Source organism: Dipodomys merriami, unplaced genomic scaffold (genome assembly GCF_024711535.1).
Source record: "Dipodomys merriami isolate MVZ:Mamm:240054 unplaced genomic scaffold, mDipMer1.0.p SCAF_268, whole genome shotgun sequence".
In the NCBI taxonomy this organism is placed as follows: domain Eukaryota; kingdom Metazoa; phylum Chordata; class Mammalia; order Rodentia; family Heteromyidae; genus Dipodomys; species Dipodomys merriami.
Genome location: NW_027204137.1, coordinates 1,291,139 through 1,301,319, shown reverse-complemented (window position 1 = coordinate 1,301,319; position 10,181 = coordinate 1,291,139). Strand labels below are relative to the sequence as shown.

Below are 10,181 nucleotides of genomic sequence, written 5' to 3'. Positions count from 1 at the left end.
TATTACATAGGTAGGGAACAGAGATAGTAAGAGAGTCAAGCAATCATTCTTAACGGGATAGGATACATAGTGGAATGAATCAGGGAAGCCTGCAGGTGCATCTGAAAATGTTCATATCCTGTGTCAAATGTTAAAACACCTTTGAAAATAGTACATAAACAGTCTGAGCAGTCAGTCTAGTGGATAAAATCATAAGAGAAGTTCAGAATTTCTAGTCTGTTTCTAGATTAAATAAACAAACTATGGCAGGGCAATGTGATACAAGCCTGGAATTCTAGCACTCAGACAAGAGATAAGAGAGTGGAATTACATATCGATACCTTCCCTGGACCAGGTAGAATAATTTTGTCTCAGTAAAACAAACCAAACAACAAGAAAGGAATACACAGTTGGAAGTTTGACCTAATTTTGTCATTATGTTTTGAGAAGTCAAGTTTCCTATTGAATGCACCCCATACATATCCTCACTTGTGTTTTAAATGCTCTTATCATTACAGAACATTCGTAGATGCAAAACAGCTCATGATTCCCATCCCTCATTCTGTTGGATTCCAAATAAATGTGGAAGGATTACAAAAGCTTAAGTCTGGAGAAATAGCAAAGTTCGTCTAATGTAGGACTTTGTAGACCTTGTTAAATTAGAATTTAGATTTAAAATATATTTTTTGGATTTGTTTGTAATTTCATATTCTATAGGATACTACAAAATTCTTTTAAAGTAGAGGGATTAATTGAAAAATTCACAAATAATTCTGGCATTCTATATGCCTAGATATTCTTTCACAACAGTTATAATTAGAACATAGTTAATAGATAATTTGCAGAGTTCATGTATACCATGTTAATATGAATAATCTAGACAGAGTTGCCAAAAATGGATGACATTAATTTATACATTTAGAAAAACCAATTTTTGAAGGTTTGGTTTAATATGGTATGAAGAGAGTAATTGTGTGACATCTTCTTTCTTCTACTTATATGTACCACAGGAAGCCATTTCCTTATTTACGCGCCTCTGTATACATGGAGTAAAATGCTAGGTTTGGGTTTTTTTTTTCAATTTTTTTTTTTTATTGGTTCATCCTAGAACTTGAACTCTTGGCATGGACAAGGTCTCTGATCCTGTTTATGCTCAAGGCTCAAGCCCTACCACTTCAACCTCAGTGCCACTTGAGTCTGGCTTTTGCACAGAAGTTTTTTGGAGGTAAGATTCTAAGAAACCTTCCTGCCTGGGAAGGCTTTGAATCATAATTTTCCTATCTTAGCATACTGAATATCTATGATAGTTAAAAAAGTCTAAATATAAATAATATTTACAAGTGTTCTGATCTCAAGAATACCAGTAGAGGAAAAATGATGCAGCTCAGTTTATTGTGGTGTTCTTTTCAGAACAAAGAGGGTGTCACATTAGAAGAGGTGTAGTATTTTTTCAAAATAGAGATAAGGTATTCATGATGTGAATTAAGGAATTTTAAGGTGTCCCTTACAAATTGGAAACTGTTGGGCTAGGATGACTTTATGGCATAAATCTTGGGATTGATGGTCATAGACATAATAGCTTACTCTTATAAACAATTGCTTACTCTTGAAGAATTAATTATTACACATGCTTCACAGTTTTATCCTCTACAAGAATGTGGCTATTTTTCTGTTTACTTCTCAATCTGTAACACCCCATTGGAAACTGCATCTATTGCAGAATTACATAACATGCAAACAGGTACTGTTTTGAATCTGTTAGGAATGTTGAGAATTTAAAAATGAGTAGTTGTTAGTCATAGGAATTTTGAAGAACACATATATTCTGTCCTCTAAAAAACTTACTTACTTTTAAAATTATGGGTTTCCATAGTATTAAACTGGGTCTGGTCGTGGGGCCTGAACTCTGGGCCTGGGCGCTGTCCCTCAGCTCTTCAGCTCAAGGCTAGCGCTCTAGCACTTGAGCCACAGTACCACTTCCAGCTTTTTTTTTCTTATGTGGTGCTGAGAAATCAAACCCAGGGCCTCAGGCATGCAAGGCAAGCGCTCTACCACTGAGCCATCTTCCCAGACCCTGTTTTCTGTTTTAGAATGAGAAAGTACTAAATTTATTCTTTTTTGAAAAATTTGGCAAGTATATTGTGAAAATAGTGTCTAGTTGGATAACATTCAAGTTGATAAACCTCTGATAAATAATGGGTAATTAATTCAAATTAGAAGCCAAATAGTATTGATTTTTAAAATGTTACTACATAAAGAATTATATTTACTGTACCAATACAGTAAAATTACATTTTACGCAGCTTATTTTTTTCAATTTTATTATCAAATTGATGTACAGTGACTTTACAGTAATTGTAAGGTAGTGAATACAAAACATTTCAAACTTGTTACCCCTTCCTCATTTTTCTCACAGTTTTCCTTCACCCCTTCACCCCTCACAAGTTGTAAAGTACATTTCCAACATATTGTCTTGTGAGTATTGCTATTGCATTGGTTTGCCTTTTGTCCTTTGTCTCACCATTATGCTCACCATTGTCTCACCATACAGCAGGCATAAACCATATGGGAAAACCCCAAAGAAAACAGAAATCACATAGTTCATCAAAAACAACAACCACAAATAAAAAAAATCTGGTTCCATATCTTGGAATTCATTTTGCTTAGCATCAGCTAATATGGTTACATATATGCATAACAAAGCCACTGGAAAATAATAGCTGCATGGATACTATATCATGAAAACAGCATGTTAACATTTTGATGGTAAAGGTGGAATTACGATTGGTGAATTTGTGGTTCTGATAAAGGATTTTCAACAGTTTTAAATTTATGGCAGGTAAAATTTAATATTTCAAAATTTTTAATAACTTAGCCTATTAAGAAAATTTAAAATTGCCTGGAAGAATAGGCTTTCATGCAAAGAATCCCAGGAAACATAGTAGAGAGGGAGCAATGTGGATGAAGATGGCTCTTTTTCAAACTAAACAAACAAACCTCAGAAACCTTGCTGTAAATCCTGTAGGTTCCCTTGTAATTGTCCTTACCCAGGAACTATATTCTCACTGTTTGAAAGAAGGTTGTATTGGAATTTAAATTAAAAGTTCTTAAAAAAATAAGGCATCTAAATTTGTGAATTTACCTTTAATTACCAAACAGTAATTCTCTGAAAAAGATAATTTGAGTCAAAATATTTAGGGAGAAAGTGCCCTCCACAATGAAAGAAGGTGTTGGGATTACACATTTCTGTTTGTAACACTTTCCACAATGTCTTTGGACGTGAAGCAGTGAAACACAGAAAAAAAATAGATTGGATACTTCAAACCAATGATTTCACATTTCTAAGTGGCTCACAAAAAATAATATTCTTATTAATATGAGGTAGTCAAGACTTCTTTTATTACATATGCCAAAAAGTTCACAAAAGAATTGAGCAAATGGAAAAATTAATAATAAAAGTTTTCTTAGAAGCCTTAGCTAAGCGTATTGACTTCAGCAGTCAAGGGAGGCCAAAACTTTTTGATGTAAATTGTGTTAGTATTTTTACTCCCTAAAGTGATTTTACAGAGCCCATTTGGCTCACTACAATGCAGAACTGATTGAATGAAGACATGAAAATACATTCCACATCCAAATGAGGCAATTTGAAGAGTTTTAAAAGAGAAATAATGAAGATGTAGCAGTGGTGGAGCCCGTTGGTCCTTCAGCTTCACTAGACTGGAAGCCAAGAAGCTGTGATTAATTGGAACTCTGACAAGAGCTAAGAGTAGGACATAGAAATAAGACATAGAAGCATTTTCCTTTTGTAACAGACACTTTCTTCCAAGGTATGGGTGATTTAACTCTATTCTCCTCCATACATCTTGGTGAACAAATGCAAGACCAAGAGAAAAATAATATATTAAAATAATTTTGCATAGAATAACTTCACTGTTCCTGATATGGTATCTAAGGAGAATCTTAAGAGAGAAAATAAAAAGTGCAGTATTTTTTGGTTTTCTCTAAGCATCTTCTTAGCAAAATATATCTTTGAGGTTAGACAATTCTGATTGAACCAACAAGTGATGGAGTACTTATTTTTGTGGGCACTTTAGACACAAGAAGTCTTTCAAGGTAAACGAAAAAAATATATAGCCAAATATTTGTGATCACAGGCTCTTGGACTGTTTTCTGGAGACAAAGTTTTACATTAGATTTCTCCTTATTAACATAGATGTTATTTCATGGCAACCAAATACAAGAGGGAAGTTTTATGGACTCACTTGGCCAATTAAACAGCATGAAAGAAGAAAATGGCAAATAATATTTAATGAAATTACTTTGACCAATTACTTTGACAGAAGAAAGAAGAAAAAATATAATTCAAAATCCATTGACTTAAAAGTATGAAGAATGAGTAGTGAAGAGAGATTAGAGAAAATATAGAGGATTGTTTTCTCTCCAGTGGAGTAATGGGTTCTTGATCTTGTTTCTTCCATTCTACCTCACAAGCTACCAAGTGTGTCTCAGGACTGGATTATCCAGTTCAGACAGAAAACTCATAGAAGTAAGATACTGTATACAGCAGATATAGGTGATTTATAACCTTAGACAATCTATTTAATTCTGTTCAAATTTCTCCCCTATCCCAAACTTCCCTCTTTGAACAGCTTTCTTTGCTTTTCCCATGACTGCCCTTCATTAACTGATTAAAATTTTGAGTGGTCATATTCATACTCTCTAGAGATTGCTGTTTGGTTGTGATTTTTGTGTGTTTTTGTTTCTAGTTGTGTTTTTTAACTGAATTTTAAAAGTTTGTGCAATTGTGTTACAATTAAATATATCCATCTAATTGTCCAATGCTCCTAGATCAGAGTCACTCCTTCTATCGTTCTCAACCAACCCTTTCTCCAAGATTTATTTCCAATTTACCACTTCCTTCATCATATGTGTACATTCAGTATTCTAGCTGTATTTGCTCCTTGTTCATTTTTCATTCATTCTATGTCTTTACTATAATTCCTCTTTGGTTTCAACTTCCTGATAGTCATTCTGTTAAACTATTAATACTTTGAAAGGATTATATACATTCCATGGAGTTTCAATCCTGCATATTCTTGAAATGATGTCAGCTTATATTTCCATAATTCATTCATCTGCAGCAACAAGTTGCGAGACTGGAGACGGGAAGTACCTAAACATGATTTTTTCTCAACCGTTTGAAAGATTATTTAGTCAAAAAGAAAGTTAAAAAATGGCTTAGAATGTATTACTAACTGCATTTTTATAAATGGCTTTGTACAATGTTGTGATTCTTTTATTTTACATGGAATAATATTTTATACTACCTATAAGTTTTGAAAAAAGAAGAAAATTAAAATTTATTCCTAAATAGGAATATGATAGAAATAGAAGACAGATATTATGTTTGTAATATCTCTGATTAGTACCCATATTCAAGACTTAAAGTCATATTTCTTACTATGTTAGACAGAGGGAAAACATAAAATAACATATGATAAGGCAACTATTTGTGATTGTTTAAAATTCACCTTATTAAATGATGAAATTTATTAGCTAACATTTGGGTTTGAAATTTAGGAGGCTGACATATTAAACACATTTCTGAAAGGCCCATACTGAAAAACACAAATTGTGGCTGGTACTATTTCTACATTTTAATGAATGGTTGAACATGTTTGGCATTAGTGCTCTGTAAATAATTCAACTCTATTGTAACTTGCTCCCTACACTTGAAAAACTTGTATTGTCACTAAGTATCATCAACTTGTCAACTGTTATTTTGGCGAAAGTGATTTTAAAAAGTTTATTTGAAAAGGAATATACTTTCAGGAGATTAAATGTAGATTATCATTGGTTTGAGACTGATATTTTTATACCACAGAACCATGTTGTACTGAAGTGCCAGTGTTTTGAAGCAGTCCTTAGTGATTCAAATGTTTTTCTGAATTACATTTGACCTCTAAGTCAAGTTTTCGGGCTTTGGTAAAACAATTATAGATCTATCCTTCTAGGAACTATTTTTTTGCCCACTTATGTTGGACTAAAATCTTTCGTTAATCATAGGTGAGGGGTATTAAAAATAATCTTATGACACTTTGTGAACTTGTTCACTCATATGGGCTGGTCATCTGTAAGTTGAATGTTTGAATTACAGTACTTTCTCTCAAATTTTGTGATCTCATCCTTCATTTTAAGTTGCCTTGCATTTCACAATTGCTTACTGCTAATTCCTACATCTCAAGGAATTGGGGCCCTGAAATATAGGAAATGCGAAATTGAGATGGATCTTCAATTACTTTGTGTTGATATGTTTCATGGGCCTTGGTGAAAACTCTTGCCCCTGTTATCTGATGATGCAGGTAACTGGGCCTTGGGATCTTAGGACCCATGGGTACTGCAGAAGAATAATATTTTTTAGACATCTTAGCAAAATTTGGGCATAATCAGAAAGAATGCTTCAGAAATATGGACAAAAACAGTTTGGGACAAGCGAGTTAAAACAATAAACAGAGCAGCAGAGTAAAATCCATTACAGATTAGAGGAAAACATTGTTTTTTTCTCATGTGGATTCAGAAGACCAAGAACAGTTATAATGTATCACAAGTTTATACTAAAAAGATTGCATTGATACGTTTCCTAGTCTAATATATATTTGAAACCTAAATATTTATATTCCAATTCTATTTATTGGAGTAAATAAATATCAATTTATTTGTCAAATTATCAACTAATTCTAGTAAGTTTCATTGTGTGAAATATAAAATCAGCACATAAAAATATAAAATATATAACTATATATAATATGATTAAAAGACACACGTTTTGTATTGTTCTGTTGTAGTTACTGTATCAAAGGCAACTCTGTTTTAAAGTATGATTCCATTATCTCTACTTCAGTGTTTGATAGAGTTAGAACTAAAGCTTTATCATTTGTAGATTTACAGCATGGAGGCAAGAGAAAAGACTGTGATTAAAACATTATCAATTTAATGCCTAATAATGAGGAGAAACATATGCACTTCTCCTGCAACTATGAAAATATTTGGTGATAAAAAGGCAGTAGTGTAAGTTCCTGCCAGGAAGTTAGAGACAGGTCAGGACATTAAGTAATCATGCATACGAACAATTTTTTCACCTTCTTGGCTTTAGCTACTTTTAAATGGAATGTATAATAAACAATTATATTTTGATAAAATACCTTCTCGTCTGAACAGTTCTGTTTGAACTGTTCATCTCTCTATGATCCCTTATAACCAAGATTAGTTTTGTTCTAGTAAGAAAATCTTTGCTGTCATGGTAAGGTATTCTGGTTGGTCTCTTCCCACATGGAAGAAGGGTAAAGGCTCAGGTAGACATTTGTTCCAGTAAAACTTTATTTGGGAAAATGTCAGCTGAAGAAGTTTAGAAGTAGCTCTTAAGCAACGCTTAGTTTGAATCCATTAGGTCCACAAAGCTGGATAAATAAGTACTTGAGAAACCATCACATTTGGACCAAACTATAAATAATAGAGAGTATGATCAAATTCCAAATAAAAAGATTTAAGATACTCATTGGCAAAAAAAGTTTGGAAATGTGAGCAATCGACTGATCAATATAATTTTTTCCACTATTCACAGAATTTTAGGGAAATAAGATCAATAGCATTGTTAGGAACAATAAGGTTTCCTTGTTACAAGTAGGCACCCATAGATATAAGCCTGTATAAAGATTGCATCATTAACTATTAAATTTAGAGGATACTACATGCTTCAGCAGCAAGTATACTCAAATTACAATACAGAGATTAACATGGCACTTGCACAAGTACAATATGAAAATTTGAGAAGTATTCCATATTTTTCATTCTTCACATGCAAGAAATGAAAAAAAGTGATTAAAAAGTTGATGACAAAATTACAAGTGTAACAATACCCGTAATTCATATAATTAAATTAAGTTTGACATTAGTGTATTAAATCACCTCAGAAAGGTGTTTACATAGCATAAACTTTACAAAACTTTTCAAAATAGACAATATTGTCATTTTATCCCAAAGAAAAATAATATTAAGACCTAGAAAAAAAGGACTCAAACTGTTTCTATATGGAATACAATCCAAAAGGACACATTAATGATCCTATATATTATAAAATAATATAGAATTCAAAGTATATCTAGGAGAAAATAAATTATGAACATTATGCAAACATAGAATATAGAATATTTTAATATATACTTTTTCAGACAAGCACCAGAAATATTTTAGTTTCTGTACTACTCATTTCAACAGGTAAATTAAAATTATTTCTTATTAAAAAATCACAAACTCTGAAGAAGTTATTATACATGTTTACAAAAACTATTGAATATATTTTTCCATCCAAGGCAGGCAATTCAGTTGGAAGAATTCCGCGGAATCCATGAATTTTTACAGTAAAATTTTGGTGCTGCCGGGCACTGGTGGTTCATGCCTATAATCCTAGCTAAACAGGAGACTGAGATCTGAGGATCATGGTTCAAAGCCAGCCTGGGAAGGAAAGTCTGTGGTACTCTTATCTCAAATAAACCACTAGAAAACTGGAAGTGGAGCTGTGTCTCAAGTGGTAGAGGGCTCACCTTGAGCTGAAGATCACAGGGATAGCTCCAGGCCCAGAGTTCAAGCCCCATGACCGACCAAAAAAAAAAGATATTGCTTTTATTTGGATTGTGAAAATATTTTGTAGGGACACAAAAGATGGACTTGCATTTTTGAAATTTAAGAAACTTAACCCGACCATTAGGACTTCGGTGAACAATTTGTACAGCCTTTCACAACTTCATAGAGGTAGTGATACATACTTATCCTTTTGGCAATATCGAATACAGTTTCTTCTATGTTGTTCTTCAGGCCTGGATTTATATAATAGTTCAACAGAAGGCGATCCAGCGTATATTTGCTATCTCAATTCTCAACATCAAGATATAAGGGTGTCAAGAGTCCTTTAGTTTGGGGAAGTGTTACTGTGTCTCAAGCGGTAGAGGACTCCCCTTGAGCTGAAGAGCACAGGGACAGCACCCAAGCCCAGAGCTCAAGCCCCATGACCGAACAAAAAAAAAACCCACAAGAACAACAAAAATCAAACAAACAAAAATTTTTGGGCTGGGAAAGTGGCTCAGTGGTAGAGCGCTTGCCTTGCATACATGAGGCCCTAGGTTCGATTCTTCAGCACCACATAAGCAGAAAAAAAAGCGGGAAGTGGTGCTGTGGCTCAAGTGGTAGAGCGCTAGCCTTGAGCTGAAGAGATGAGGGACAGCGTCCAGGCCCAGAGTTCCGGCCCCACGACCAGACCAAAAAAATTTTTTTTAAAAAAGAGTCCTTTAGTTTGGGCATTGGTATCTGTATCAAGATGAAGTAAGAAAGAAGCCACTCTGGTATTATTCCACGTATATGCACTGTTCAGGGGTGTCCAGTCATCTACAGTTATTGCATGTGCCGCTTGAGACACCAACTCACTGACAATGTTTAATTGTCCGCCGTAGGCTTCTCGAAGAGGGGTATACTTATCATCATCCCTACTATTCACATAAGTGGCCTTTTGGGAAAGAAGTCTCCGCACTGTAGTAAGCTGAATATTTTCGGCAGCACAATGAAGAAATATGCTTGGATCCTTCTCCAATTTTTTTTTTCTTGCAATTGATACCATTCCTTACTTTTCCACCTTGTTCCCCATATTCCTAAGAATTGCCTAACCAGAGACTTTGAGTGCCAGTGGGAATGAGGTGTCCATTTATTTCCCTAATAGTTCACATTGGTTGAACTGGTCAGAAATATCTGGTGAATTTTCTGTAACTGTTTATTCCCCAAGATTGTTTTTTCTCTTTTTCCAATTTTACTATTCGAAATTATTCTAACTGGAGAGTAGGGAATTGATGGAGAGCAGAGGAAAGATATTCCTCCATATTCAAATGTACACACTGAAAATGAGGACAAGTGATGTCTTCATGTGCAGCTTATTCTAGGCATGAGAAAATAGGAAATAATGTCTTCTATATAAATGATTTGGGAAATGGCAGAGCAAAAAGTGAAATGATACAACCAAAAATATAAAAGCAAAATAAATTAGGATAATTATGGAGCAATCATATTATCTATGAGAACCATGAAAGGGAGAGAGAAAGAAAGAGACAGATGTGTAATGACGTAGCTAGCCACAAAATCAATGCCTCTGATCAATTTGT

At 33.8% G+C, this 10,181-nt stretch overlaps 1 pseudogene; it reads left to right on the top strand.

Annotated features, from left to right (window-relative positions):
• Positions 1-7,727: 7,727 nt before the first annotated feature.
• LOC138837249 (U6 spliceosomal RNA) lies at positions 7,728-7,824 on the top strand (annotated as a pseudogene).
• The last annotated feature ends 2,357 nt before the right edge of the window (positions 7,825-10,181 follow it).